At 45.5% G+C, this 14,701-nt stretch overlaps 1 protein-coding gene across 1 annotated transcript in view; it reads right to left on the reverse strand.

The window, feature by feature from the left end:
- LOC126541611 (uncharacterized) overlaps positions 1 to 14,701 on the reverse strand; it is a 113,404-nt gene that overhangs the window by 59,156 nt on the left and 39,547 nt on the right. The gene's annotated exons all lie outside the window — the stretch shown is intronic.

Consider the following 14,701-nt stretch of genomic DNA (forward strand, 5'->3'; position numbering starts at 1 on the left):
GATGGTAAGAACTAGAATTAGCCTAGACCTGAGGAGGGAACGCAAGAAACTACTATATAAGAAGCCGATGAATGAGTTAGCGGTAAGAGGGAAAATAGAGGAATTCTGGATCAAGCTATAGAACAGATATTCAGATTTAACTTAGGAAGAGGACCTTAGTGTTCAAGCAATGAACGACAATATTATGGGCATCATTAAGGAGTGTGCAATAGAAGTCGGTGGTAACTTCGTTAGACAGGAAACCAGTAAGCTGTCGCAGGAGACGAAATATCTGATTAAGAAACGGCAATGTATTAAAGCCTCTAACCCTACAGCTAGAATAGAACTGGCATAACTTTCGAAGTTAATCAACAAGTGTAAGACAGCTGACATAAGGAAGTATAATATGGATAGAATTGAACATGCTCTCTGGAACGGAGGAAGCCTACAAGCAGTGAAGAAGAAACTAGGAATAGGCAAGAATCAGATGTATGCGTTAAGAGACAAAGCCGGCAATATCATTACTAATATGGATGAGATCGTTCAAGTGGCTGAGGAATTCTATGGAGATTTATACAGTACCAGTGGCACCCACGACGATAATGGAACAGTGAATAGTCTAGAGGAATTTGACATCCCACAAGTAACGCCGGAAGAAGTAAAGAAAGCCTTGTGAGCTATGCAACGGGGGAAGGCAGCTGGGGAGGATCGAGTAACAGCAGACTTGTTGAAAGATGGTGGGCAGATTGTTCTAGAAAAACTGGCCACCTTGTATACGCAATGACTCATGACCTCGAGCGTACCGGATTCTTGGAAGAACACCAACATAATCCTAATCCATACGAAAGGGGACGCCAAAGACTTGAAATATTATAGACCGATCAGCTTTGCCTACAAAGTATTTACTAAGGTAATCGCAAATAGAATCAGGAACGCCTTAGACTTCTGTCAACCAAAGGACCAGGCAGGATTTCGTAAAGGCGACTCAACAATAGACCATATTCACACTATCAATCACGTGATACAGAAATGTGCGGAATATAAGCAGCCCTTATATGTAGCTTTCATTGATTACGAGAAAGCATTTGATTCAGCCGAAACCTCAGCAGTCATGGAGGCATTATGGAATCAAGGTGTAGATGAGCCGTATGTAAAAATGCTGAAAGATATCTATAGCGACTCCACAGCCACCGTAGTCCTCCATAAAGAAAGCAACAAAATCCCAAATAAAGAAAGGCGTCAGACAGGGAGATACGAGCTCTACAATGCTATTCACAGCGTGTTTACAGGAGGTATTCAGAGACCTGGATGGGGAAGAATTGGGGATAAGAGTTAATGGAGAATACCTTAGTAACTTGCGATTCGCTGATGATATTGCCTTGCTTAGTAACTCAGAGGGCCAATTGCAATGCACGCTCACTGACCTGGAGAGGTAAAGCAGAAGGGTGGGTCTAAAAATTAATCTGCAGAAAACTAAAGTAATGTTTAACAGTCTCGGGAGAGGACAGCCGTTTACGATAGGTAGCGAGGCACTGGAAGTGGTAAGGGAATACATCTACTTAGGGCAGGTAGTGACCGCGGATCCGGATCATAAGACAAATAATCAGAAGAATAAGAATGGGCTAGGGTGCGTTTGGCAGACATTCTCAGATCATGAACAGCAGGTTTCCATTATCCCTCAAGAGAAAAGTGTATAACAGCTGTGTCTTACCAGTACTCACGTACGGGGCAGAAACCTGGAGGCTTACGAAAAGGGTTCTACTTAAATTGAGGACGACGCAACGAGCTATGGAAAGAAGAATGATGGATGTAACGTTAAGGGATAAGAAAAGAGAAGATTGGGTGAGGGAACAAACGCGAGTTAATGACATCTTAGTTGAAATCAAGAAAAAGAAATGGGCATGGGCAGGACATGTACTGAGGAGGGAAGGTAACCGATGGTTATCAAGGGTTACGGACTGGATTCCAATGGAAGGGATGCGTAGCAGGGGGCGACAGAAAGTTAGGGGGGCGGATGAGATTAAGAAGTTTGCAGGGACAACATGGCGACAATTAGCGCATGACCGGGGTAGTTGGAGAAGTATGGGAGAGGCCTTTGCCCTGCAGTGGGCGTAACCAGGCTGCTGCTGCTGCTGATGATGATGATGCTGCTGCTGCTGCTGATGATGCTGACGCTGATGATGATGATGATGATGATGGTGGTGATGATGATGATGATGATGATGATGATGATGATGATGATGATGATGATGATGATGATGATGATGATGATGATGATGATGATGAAATTTAAGTACACGGGTGTTTGCGCACTTCGCCCGGAGATAAAGTTCGTAAACGTATATGGTCGCAAAGTATTCTCACAAGAAAGCCCGCGCAACGTTTTTAGCGGTCTTCGTGTAAAGGTGATAGATATTAGTGACATGCGTGGAACTCCAGCATCAGATCAGACTGCTTTAGTAAATTCTTGCCCGAGCCTGTAGGGCTTCACCCTCAATTTAACCGAAGCTGTTCTTATTGTATGCCTACTAGGAAGTTTGCATAGGTATGCTATTAGCTCCTGTTGTCTTTCTTAGCTTTATTTGCCTACGTCCCCGCATAAGGGCCGAGGAGGGTCATATCCTCCTCCCCCCGCTTCTTCCTCTTGCCTACTACGGGAGAGGAGGGGGGCGCCGATCCAGTGCACATGTCGTTAACTCCGTGTCCCATGCGTGAGCGCCTTTTGTTGAGCAGACCATTGAGCTGACTACCAGCTATGTGCTTCCATCATTCAGCATTGGTCAAAAAATGCAGGCTTTTGGCTCCCCTAATGAAAAGCCCTGCGGACGCATATGCCTCCCCTAACCAGAAGCATCAAGCATCGCCTTTGTCCTCGTGGCATCTCTTGAGTCGACGTCTGACTGTGTGAATCCTCCTGAATTGATGTTTGCATTTCGACATAGCTTGTGAGCAGTGCATTGCATAAAAGATTGCAGGATCAGTGTTGCCAACGTTTTTTTTAATGGTGCACCGCCCAGATACAAAGGAGTCGCTGAAGTATCGCTAAATTCTGCTGCAATGTCGCTAACACTGTCAGTCAGGTCAGGTCATTTTATTTCCTTAGAGGCTCCTCTATCAGGGGTGTTACATAATGGGTGGGGTACATCATGCCACGGACAATTCAACATGACAAACAACGGGACATTTGAAAAGGGGTAGATACACTGTGTGAACAAATACATACACGCGATAAATTATGAATTTCTATAAGAAACATGAATTATTTTGGTAAAACAGAAGAAACGATCGGCAATGGACAATTCAAAATAATAACTAGTGGAACATTTGGAAAAAGTTAGATACATTGCAATTGCATACAATCAAAACCATACGTTAAATGCTGAATTTGTACAAGAAAGGGTAATTTATTTGGCAACACAGAAGAAACATCCCCAATGAACATATGGTGATTATTTGTAGGTAAAACGTGGTGGGGGAGGGCATTCTAATCTGTCGCTGTTCGAGAGAAAAATGAAGCAGAGAAAGTAGTTGTGTGAAAGCGTGGTTTTAAAGCTTGGAGCGGATGACCAGTGCGTTTTGATATTCTTGCGGGTGGGATTATGTGCGGCATACGATTAAGTTAACTGTAGAACAGCTTATGAAAGGACCAACACTGGCTATCTTACGGCGGTGCGAGAGCTACTGTAACTCGGATTTTTCTTTTAAGGCTGATATGCTTACGTCATATGAGTAGGATGAATGAATGTATCTTGCTGCACGGATTTTGGAAGGACTCAAGTGCGTTATAACAAGATATTGTTGATATGGGTTCCAGATTGGTGACGCATATTGGACTTGGGGCCTGATAGGTGATTTGTATACGCCACAAGTCTGACATCCTGAGGGGCATGACACAAGTGGCGCCTCATAAAGCCGAGTGCTTTGTTCGCCGATGATACTATGCCGTTGATATGTGTGCCCTAGTTAAAATCACAGGAAATTAAGACGCCGAAGTAGTTGAATGATTTTACTGTTTCTAGGGCTTTGTTGGTTTTCGTCTCTCCTGCATCCAGTGACACCACAAATGGCGACCTTTCTTCTCTGACAAGTCACAGCACCATAACCGCTTCCTACGGTCCAGCCTGCCAGATGGACGAGGCAGATTTCACTCTTGAGGAGCTGCAACACGTGCTGAGCCTCTCCAAACGCCACACTGCTCCAGGCGAAGATGGTGTGACGTATCAAGCATTGCGGAACGTTGATAAGAGTTTTCATGACCGTATATTGGACGAGTATAATCAAGTATGGAGAACCGGTAAAATCTCTGCTGAATGGAAATCGTCCGTGGTGATACCAATTTTAAAGCCTGGGCGTCCTGCAAGGCACCTCAAGTCCTACCGGCCAATATCCCTGACTTCAAATGCCATCAAGTTAATGGAGCGAATGGTCTTGTTTCGCTTAGATGTCAGGCTAGAGGAGCTGAATTTTTTCCCTGATGTCATGAGTGGCTTTCGTCGCCGCCGTTCAGCTTTGGAAAGCATATTAGACCTTGTCTCAGAGCTCAAATTTGCTAAAGGAAACAAGCATTCCGCCTACATGCTCTTCCTAGACATACAGCAAGCTTTCGATTCAGTTCCGCATAAGGTGATTATTTTCGCTCTTGCAACCGCGGGAATTTCGGGTCGTCTGCTCCAATTTGTGCATAATTTTCTATCGGAGCGCTGGATGAAAGTGCATGTCGGAGGAGTAACTAGTGAATACCGAAATGTGAAGTGCGGTGTCCCACAGGGCAGTGTATTATCGCCGCTTTTGTTTAACACGGTATTCGCCGCGCTTCCAAGTCGTTTGCCTCGGGACAGTAACTTCCCTGTGAGCATAGCTGTCTACGCAGATGACATTGCTCTGTGGATAAGCGGTCCGTCGCACCTTGGTCCGCGGCTTCGTGCAAGTCTGCAAAGAGCTCTAAACGCTACCTCGGAGTATTTGAGTGAAGTTGGCCTGCTCATATCACCTGCTAAGTCGGCAGCAATAGCATATCACCCTAAACAATGCGCTCATCGAACAATGAGCCGACTGTATCTTGACGAAACGCCTATAAACTGGGTGCGACAACACCATTATTTGGGGTTAATTGTGGATGATCGCATCTCTTGGCGTCCTGCTGTTAAATCTGCACGACGCAAATCGCACTCCCTCCTTAAGTACGTGGTCGCCTTGACTGCTAGAGGTGCTGGCTGCGACCAAACAACGGCTCTCCAGGTGTACCGGTCATCTGTACTCCTAGGCATGATGTACGCGTTACCAGTTCTGAACATACCAGCTAGTTTGATGGCCCAACTGGAGCGAGATCATCGTTGCGCTTCGACTAATACTTGGATTACCTCGTGAGGCGCAATCTATTGCATTACTCACTGAAGCGCATCATTTACCCCTGAGGCTGCAAGCAGACCAGAGAGCTCTATATCACATTGAGCGTCTGCACCGCGCATCGAATGATCAATCGCTCCTTGATCGTATCATTCACCACTCGTTATCTCGCATGGGAAAAATGGCGGTATTATAATTATGAATATCACTGACATTACTGAACATGCTGCTTCAGTTACGCCTCCGCCTCCAAAAGATATCACGAAACACGTATTCCCCATTTACCTCACACTCCCTGACATGCACAAAAAGTCTGATATGCCTGTTTCGGCAATATTCCAATTGGCTCAGTCTCCCATGTTCGAAAAGTTTTCAGATTATCTTCAAGTATTCACAGATGCATCTGTACACGGCGACGGTCAAGGCGCCTCTGCAGCCTTTTTCTGCCCTTCAACACAAGTACGGCGTATCTTTCAATTACCTCATCCAACTTCGTCAACAACTGCGGAGCTAGCAGCGATTAATGTTGCACTGAAATACGTGCAAGAGGAGTTTACTACATCGAAGGTTGCCATCTTTACGGACTCCCGTGCTGCCCTTAGAAGGTTACAACGCAGTGAGAATGATTGTCCACTTGTGCGCAGCATTACCGACTCTGCGAGCAAAATTTCATCACGTGGGGTATTTCTCGTTGCTCAATGGATACCTTCACACGTAGGAATCGCCGGAAATGAAGAGGCTGATCGGCTCGCTTCAACTTGCGCTCATAACAACTGTGACTGCCCAGAAATATTGTGCAAGCTTCATGACGTTCGTCTGCTGATTCGTCGCCACCTACTCGAGCAGCATCCAGACCAGCGTGCCGCAAATGGAATGTTCCCGCCCCGTGTTCGCGGTCGAGGCTTGCCTCGTCGCGCAAAAGCACAACTACTCAAGCTGAGGGTGGGCTGCGTGAACGTGCACGAACGTTTATACAGACAAGGACGTGTGGCAAGCTCATCGTGTACCTCTTGTGACTGCTGCGGGACACTTCAGCACCTTATATTTGAGTATCCCACTTTCAGTGCGCAGCGCATGTCGCTAGTGAGAAACTTTCATCTCCTTGGTCTGCGGTGTACGACACTCGACGAATTTTTGTACCCCAGTGGTTGTGCGTCTAAACATGATCAGGCTCATTGCGCCCTACTTACTTTTCCAGAGTCAACTACCTTAGGTTCACGTTTGTAGCGTCGAAACTATTCTATTCAACATTATGTAGTAGCGTGACCTTCACTGACCTGGCAATACTGTGTGTGATCTTTACTGTATGTTCTACTTTATTCTTTATATTTGTCCTGTTGCTCTTCCTTTCCTCTTTCCTCCCCTCCTTCCTATCTTCCATTTCTGCGTTGCTGTCACCTCCCTTCAGAAGAGTAGGCAGGCGTTGTGCCCCTTCCGGTGGCAGTTGCCAGCCTGCTCCTCGCTTTCCCTTTCCTGTTAATTGTGTATATGTGTTCAAAACAAATAATAATAATAATAATAATAATAATAATAATAATAATAATAATAATAATAATAATAATAATAATAATAATAATAATAATAATAATAATAATAGTAATGATGTTGGTTATTCTGTAAGAAGTCGAGAAGGGTTTACGACTACGCGTAAATGACATATGTCTACATTTTTCTTTTTTTTCTTATTGAGAGAGATTAGCCAACGGGCACACCAAGACTGCACATGGTTGAGATTTTGTTGCGAAGTATCAGTGTCATTGTTAATGGTATGAAATCACGCAGTCATCAGCGAACATCCGAATTGTGCAGATTACATGAAGGGGTAAGTCATTGATGTATATTAAATAAAAAAGTGGACCAAGACCAGACCCCTGAGGGACACTTTAAAATACCAGAAGAGGGACGGAATTAAGACTGGTCGTTGACTGTAACGAATTGCGCGCGGTTAGTAAGGAATGTTTCAAGCCATTTTCATACATCCAAGTTTAAATTAAAGAAAGAAAGTTTATGTAATTAGTGACGGTGAGAGACTGTCGAGTGACATTCAAGTAATGTGGGTGGTTTGGAACACTATAACATCAGCCAGCATGGCGTAACAAATCTACCGAAATGTTCTACGTTTGTTCAGTGACCGTGCAGGTGAGGAATAAACAGTAAATTTACCAGCAGAGTGAAGAGGGCTTCAACTTTACTTTTTTGTTGTTTACATCAAGACTGGACAAATACACCACAGTTCCAGACAAATTCAACATAGTTAGAAAAAAGCACGAGTAACCTGACTTTCTCAGCACAAGAACGCATATTCTAGCGTTCGGCGCTCGTCAGAGAACTAAATTCTGTAGCACGCGCTTGTTCATGTTGTTATCACGGCGATGACAATTACGTGACCTTTATTCAGGACAAATACTGCGTTGCCGCCGCTTGTTTTACATGAAAGCTCAGTTCATTATGCGTTTCTCCGAAAGGTGTGCGATACGGAAGCGGTGCTATCAGATTCGCGTGAGCTTCGCGTTAATTGAGCCCAGCCGCTGCGACACGTACTCCCCCTTTTTTTATTTTTTTTATTTGCAGTTGACATGTCGTATTATTCGCCTGCTACGTTGTACATCTCACCGTGCAATTGATCACAAATCATAATTTATTTAATTCTACGCTTGCTAACGTTCACCAATCGAAAGCGTTTAGCGTATCTATACGGCAACCGCAGCGTTAAGACCCGTTCAGATAGATTTTGTGAAGAATTAAAGAGTGAGAGAAAAAAAGCAAGCATTTTTGTAAGCAGACCGTGTTCGCTCGATGCAATTAATCACAGCACCGCAGCGTGTGGGGCCTCCGTGAGGGCAGAGCACCGCGGTTGCTTCAGCATCATCACAGAGCCCGCGCTCCGTGCAGTCAGTTTCGGCCGCCTATACTTGGCGGCTCTTGAATACTGAAGTGAGATCTAGAAAACAGTTGTCGAAGCAACTCTCTTAATTTCTAAAGCGCTAAAGTGCTGCCAATTTGTTCAATCTGTAGATAAAAGAAGTCGCTAATAGAAAGATTGGTCGCACGAGCAGGCAGGAAGTCGCTAAATCTATGGCTACACAATCCCTAGATTGACAAGACTGCGCATGAAGTTGCACGTTGGGTTGTATTAAAACAACAACTCTATGCATCTCATTTAGTCGTCTAGCATTTATTTAGCCGCTTCACGAAAATATTTCGGTTCACCTATATTCGAACATGTGTGTTAGATCTGCTTATTTTTCTGTCCTTTTTTTTCTGTTCTCTTCGTTCTTACTTTTGTTTGATATATTTCTCTAAACTAAATAAACACTAAAACAAAGGCAGACAGAAAAAGAAAGAACCCTCCTCACGTAACAGCTATCAGTTTCTGCAGGACTCGTCGGGTGTTGTTATCGCTTTTCTTTTCAAATGTGATTTATTCGTCGGAAGTATAAGATTCGGGTATAATTAAGAATTATAATATCACATTGTATGCAAAAATAAAGAAAGTGACGTTTAGAACAAACTGCGTCAGCTATAGCGGACTTCTTCGGACCAGGAGAGAGAGAGACAGAGATTTATTTACAGAAAGGCAGAGAGGTCAGACCACTTTAGACTAATACATATTCGCAACTTACAGGCGTAGTAGCTCCCTTTCGGTGCACAAACAAACTGACTCAGCGAGAAAGAAGAGCTCAAATAAGTAAAAAAAAAATACAGAAATAAGACCTTAGTAATGTGGATCGGGTCAGTGTTGACTAATCACACCTTTGGAGCTTTTTTTGGCCCCTGCTGACTAAGATTCTGCAAAAGTAATATAGTGAGGTATATCTCACGACAGTAGCGGGAACGGACGTCGGATCACGCCCCTTTAGAAGCCAACGAAACGCGTGAGGCCTGGGAATTCACCAGAGAAGTGAGGTGTGGCGACCCTGCCTTCAAGATTTGTCTTCTGTATTTTTTTTTTGTTTAGACCTTCCCCCCCCCCCCTTTTCTTTCTTTCTTTCTTTTTTTTTTTTTTTTGGCCTTGCCATAAGAGAAACACGAGCAACAGTGACCCTCCCTTCCGGGAACGACTGCACATATGCGGTGCGTGAACCCAAAGTCAGCAACACGCGACAACTTGCGAGGAAACGGAACATCTTGGGATGTCCTCTGATTCACGAGCGTCTGCGGAATCTACGAAAATATAAGGGGCGAGTACACCCTTACCGGCGGCTCCCGCAAGACTTGTTTTCGAAGTCAAGCGATGAAAAGAAGAAAATAAAAGAGGCGGGTTGGTGCTCTGGAGTAGATAAGCAAACACACAAAAGTAAGCGTTCGGCTGTTCGGCTGTTGTAACAAAGAAAAGCAATAACAAAATGAAAGCCAGAACTTTTCGCAGAGATAGCAGGCAGCTATGACAATGCATGGCATGAAGTCAAAGATTGTTCACGGGCAAAGCAACGTAAAAAAAAAAAAAAAGAAAGGTAGTAGCGAGAAAAAAGAAGCGAGGGGGAACGAAAGAACGAAAAATTGAGGCTGGAAATCTCGTAGGCGATTTTTAGAGCGCATGGGAATGCCAGCAACATGAGGCTGTTGACACGAGCGTGTTCTTACTTCGAATGACTAACGTGCGCTGTTGAGGGCATTTGCAAGCACAAAACAGTCGTCCGGATAGCTCCCAGATTTTGACTTCAAGTAAAACAAGCACAAAAAGAGATGTGTTCGTATTACAGCCCAAGATGACGGTACCACTGAACGAAAAAAACAAACAAACGAATAAGTCTATTCCGTCGTTTTGCAGGCAAGTTGCCCGAGAGACCTTCGGTTTCACCTGCGTGTTAAGACAATTGTAGGCCACAATATATTTGCCAAACAGAGGGCACCACGCCTGCAAGAACTTTTCTTTGCAGCTAAGCACAACTTATAACATCTTTTTTTTCGGCAGAAAACACAAGAAAATGGCACTACATAAAAAAGAGCTGCATGAATGAAGCATGTTTATACTTACAGAACCTTCAACACCTTCAGCAGAACAAGAAAAGAAGCGTGTCCCCTTAGCTACAGTGTACTACACGCCAGCTTAGCATAAATAGAAAAAGAAAAGATATCTCTATTCTTTTTTTTTTTTTTGTCGGCTGAGCTGACTGCTGAAACCCACGATACGTGCAGGTGGATTTAACAGGCACACCGCTTCTACCGGTTTCACCAAAGGGAGTTTGCAGGAGACGGTTAAACTGGCTAGGGGCATATAGGGCCATAGGTCGCGCTAAGATAGGTACAGTTGCCTAAACCTTGTGGTCGGTATGACGGGAGAGATAACAGTACACTATCGTGGCTCGTGGCCGCAGTAAGTCTTGTTAGAAGCGCACTTTTTCATAAATATGCGCGTATGATGCGGATTGGAAATTAGAGTTATGGAGGACACACACACACACACCTGTGCATGCTTATGAATGTAATACCGTATTTACTCGTATCTGAGCCGACCCCGATTCTAAGCCAGCACCAGAAAAACCGGAAAGAAATATATTCTATAACGTACAATGAGAGAGAGAGAGAGAGAGAGAGCTCATCTCTAGAACACGTGCTGGTGGGCGAGTTGGTTATACATGATTACAAAGAAGGCGGCAAATAAAACAACAGACGTTGTCTCGTGTCTCCTTCCTTCGTCTGTTGTTTTATTTGGCGCCTTCTTTGTAATTAATCTCTAGAACTCTCAAGCGATGTTGATTTAGAACACGCGACATCAGCCAACGAACTGCTTCAGCTTACTGAATGCAACCAGTCACTCATCGTCGTCATCCACGTAGAGACCACAGGATTCCTCGTCGCTCTCCTCCTCCACGCAGTGCGTTGTCTTCTGTACCGTCAAGCGCGTTAGAAATACAGCACTTCCTAAACGCGCGCACGGTGATGAACGCGCATACGGGATGCCCTCCCACGCAGTCGCAATCCAGCTTACCACCTGCTCCAGCGACGCGAACTTGATTCGACCAGACGGCCACACGGGCTAAATCCTCGAATCTGAGCCAACCCATGACTTTTGTATCCCGCTTCCCTTTTTTTTAGGTATCGGCTTAGAACCGAATATAAGTCATTTGTTAGAGTTATGGAGGACTTACTTAGATATATACGCCCCTGTACGTGATTATGAATGTGACATGCTTCAGCTATCCCTCGTCCGTTCCTAACCATATCCGCTCATTGCGCTGGTACATGTTGACCGACGTGGACTGCCAGGCTAATACCCCTTGAAGCAACACCACCCTTACCGCCCAATATTTAAAAAGAAGCCTTCTATCTAAAGGAAACATTCCTGGTCATGGCGAACCAGACACATCTACAGATCGCTGTATGAGATGCATGCAACGCGGGAAAGCGAACCAACGTCTTGTACCCTAGTATGGGAGTGCACAGTCTTCACCCAGCACTGAGGCAAGCTTTAAGCATGCTAATCGCAGCCCTCCGTCGCGCAAGTTTTCAGCAACGGACGAGGCCAAGAGGAGAGCCACAGCTATTTCTGAAGAGAATGCTGGACTTTCTCCTGGAGCATTCCTCTGCGAGACGTCTTTGTACGCGGGATTTTCACTTGCCCCGTCGAAGTTTTCCTTACCTGTCCCCTTCCTCGTCAGATGGTCGCCCCCAAGAGGAGATGTAGTACCCGTTTATTGTAGATATTGATATTTTCAACAGCTACTACAACAAATTTCTATTTCAATGTTACCGCCAAGTAATGCAAAAATCATGCGCATATATATAAAGGTGACCACCGTCAGAGTATATACACAGGGGATGGCCGCACGAAAGAGCTCTGTGAGACGGGCTGCGTGTTTGCGACCTCCCCCTCGCCAACTTTCCGTCATGGAGCGCAAGGAGTATCACGTGGACGGGCAACTAATACGTGGGCGCTCGCGCAACCCGCCGTCTTCTTTTTCCACTGATAACAGTCTTCGCCGTCCGTCGCCACGCATTTCACGCACCGCTGCGAGTCGCGTGCTGTACGGCGCGCAGTCGAGAGGCCGCGCGCAAACACGGGCTGTTTGGCGCTTCCGCCGCGGCCTCACTCTTCGGAGCTCGGACATTTCACAAATCGCGGCGTGCATGTGCGTGCGTGTATTCGCTGTTTATGTCTGGAGCGCGCACCGACAACACGTGCTACGCATACGATGCGCGTGCCAGCGTTTTCCCGGAAGGACTTCGCAATGGCGAGAATGCTGTCGTGCCCCGAAGGGCCTTGTCCCGTGATGAGAGGGACGCTATGCAGGGAGCAACGTCCGGAACGGTGTCTGAATGCACGAGAGACACAAGTCCGCACTCTGTTCGTGCCTGCAACTTTTTTCTATTATTATTCTACTGCACGCATACGTATGCACAAAGTTCTGTTCGAAAAGAAGGGAAGAAAATAAAACGGACGTGCCGGTGTATGCATGTCTGTCGTCGAGAAGAGTTCTTTTCGTTGACTGAATTTAAATGCGAATTCGACGGCTGAGGTCAAGTCTGCGTATAGTGACGATGCCTACAGCCACACCGACTGTATAAAATGCATACGTGTTTTTACGGCGGTTGTCTTCTCTTAGAGGTGGTTTGTATCGAGTGGCTTTATAACAACAGTTTACTTCCCCTTTCCCTTCCCCAAGTGCAGGGTAGCAAACCGGAGGTTTTAACTCTGGGTAACCTCCCTGCCTTTTTCTCATTTGCATCTCTCTCTCTCATAACAATAGTAAAATGTGCACCCACTGCAAGAAAGCCTGTATGATGTTCACCTCGGCGCTGTTTGTAAGGATGGAATACTTCAGACAGAACTCGCACATACGATAGATTACCGCAGTATGAAAACTATGGCAAAGCCTCGTGGGCTTATATTAAGTGCTTTATTAAACGGTCAGCGCTAACTTTTTTGTGCAGTTCATTAAGAAGCGTCTTCATTTTTTCTCACTCGGCACCACCATCAGTATTTCTCGCTGCCATGCACTGCACCGTACCCTCAAGAGTCAAGCATCGTCGTCGTCGTTGTTGTTGTTGACCTGAGTGGTTGGGGCGCATACCCACAGTGGGGGATTGACCACGAATCGGGTGGTGGATAAGAACAAGAGAATTCCCAATTCGAATGTTGGAACTTAGAAAGTAAAACGTCGCCTTTGCCCTTCGTGCACAAGGCCCAGCTGGCTTCTTCCTCTTCTTTCTTTCTTCCCGTCACAACGATATGTTGCGCACTACTTCGTTCGCGACGTCCGCGCTACCGTATAAGTGTGTTGCCCGTGAAGTCATCCTGTACTTTGAGTACGGCAAAAAGCTTATATTTCGCAGTTTTGGGTTGTGTTAGCACGAGTAGGCCAAACTACAAACACAGACGAGAGAGAAAATGCACAGCCGGCGGCGAAAACTGTCCGTGTTTCTCAGGTATTCCGAAGAAATGTTTTCCATCTTGCACGTCTTTCATCCACAGTCGGCATTCTTAAAGCAACGATATTTTATCCTAGCTCACCCGAAAGCAGGCGAGCTCTCGTATGAGTGCGGGCAGGTATAACTGTCTGATAATCAACATGCTGCAGTTTGGATTCTGATACAACGACACAAAATATTTTGCGCATTGAAATTGCTTGTGAGCATGCCGTTCTCGTTACGAAACTCGGACGAGGTTCTCTGAGAACTTGGTCTGAAATCCGATTGATGCGGCCTTAAACATTTAACGCTCTCCAGTTTCCGCATGCACTCGGACAAACCAACGGCGCGGTGCCTCATACGACGATGACAGAGATGCGAAGAGTCGTATTTAATGCCTCTAATTGCGCACAATAGCAACCTTGCCATAGATAAGTGGACGAACGCGCTCATGTGAGAATCGGTGTTGAGCGAACCTTTCTTGGATGCTTGCGCAAATATTAAAGGAAATATCGAAGCACTCGGCTGCTTCTCTTGCCGGCTTCTTTTTGACTTCCCTGTAGCCCAACGCTCTTCACTCAATCTGCGCATGTTAAACTTTAATTACTGCGAGCTTGAAAAAAAACAAAGCACGAAGGCAAATCTGACGACGAATACGAGTATACGCCTTACTTGATCGTGGCAAGGTGGCGCAAATAAGGCTAATGAAGTCGTCACTTACTCCGTGACTCGAAAATTGTTGAACGAGTTGTTGTTGCAACGATTTCAGCACGCAAAAATACGCCGCTTTAGAGCAGATGTGTGGTGTCACAGTCCCGGTGTATAATCGTAAACGCGGATTTCGCACTTTTGCATACTTACTCCCAGCAAATTGACAAGCTATCGTTTGTAGGCGACAGCTCCTATACACGCGAATATCTTCGCCGTTTCTTAGGTTGCTGCAGATCCATAACCGAAATCGCGTTCGTCAAAGCGTACTTCGCCACATTACGACACCTTATGGGGCAAAGCCCGCTGTCTTTAC

Source organism: Dermacentor andersoni, chromosome 2 (assembly GCF_023375885.2).
Source record: "Dermacentor andersoni chromosome 2, qqDerAnde1_hic_scaffold, whole genome shotgun sequence".
Taxonomy (NCBI): domain Eukaryota; kingdom Metazoa; phylum Arthropoda; class Arachnida; order Ixodida; family Ixodidae; genus Dermacentor; species Dermacentor andersoni.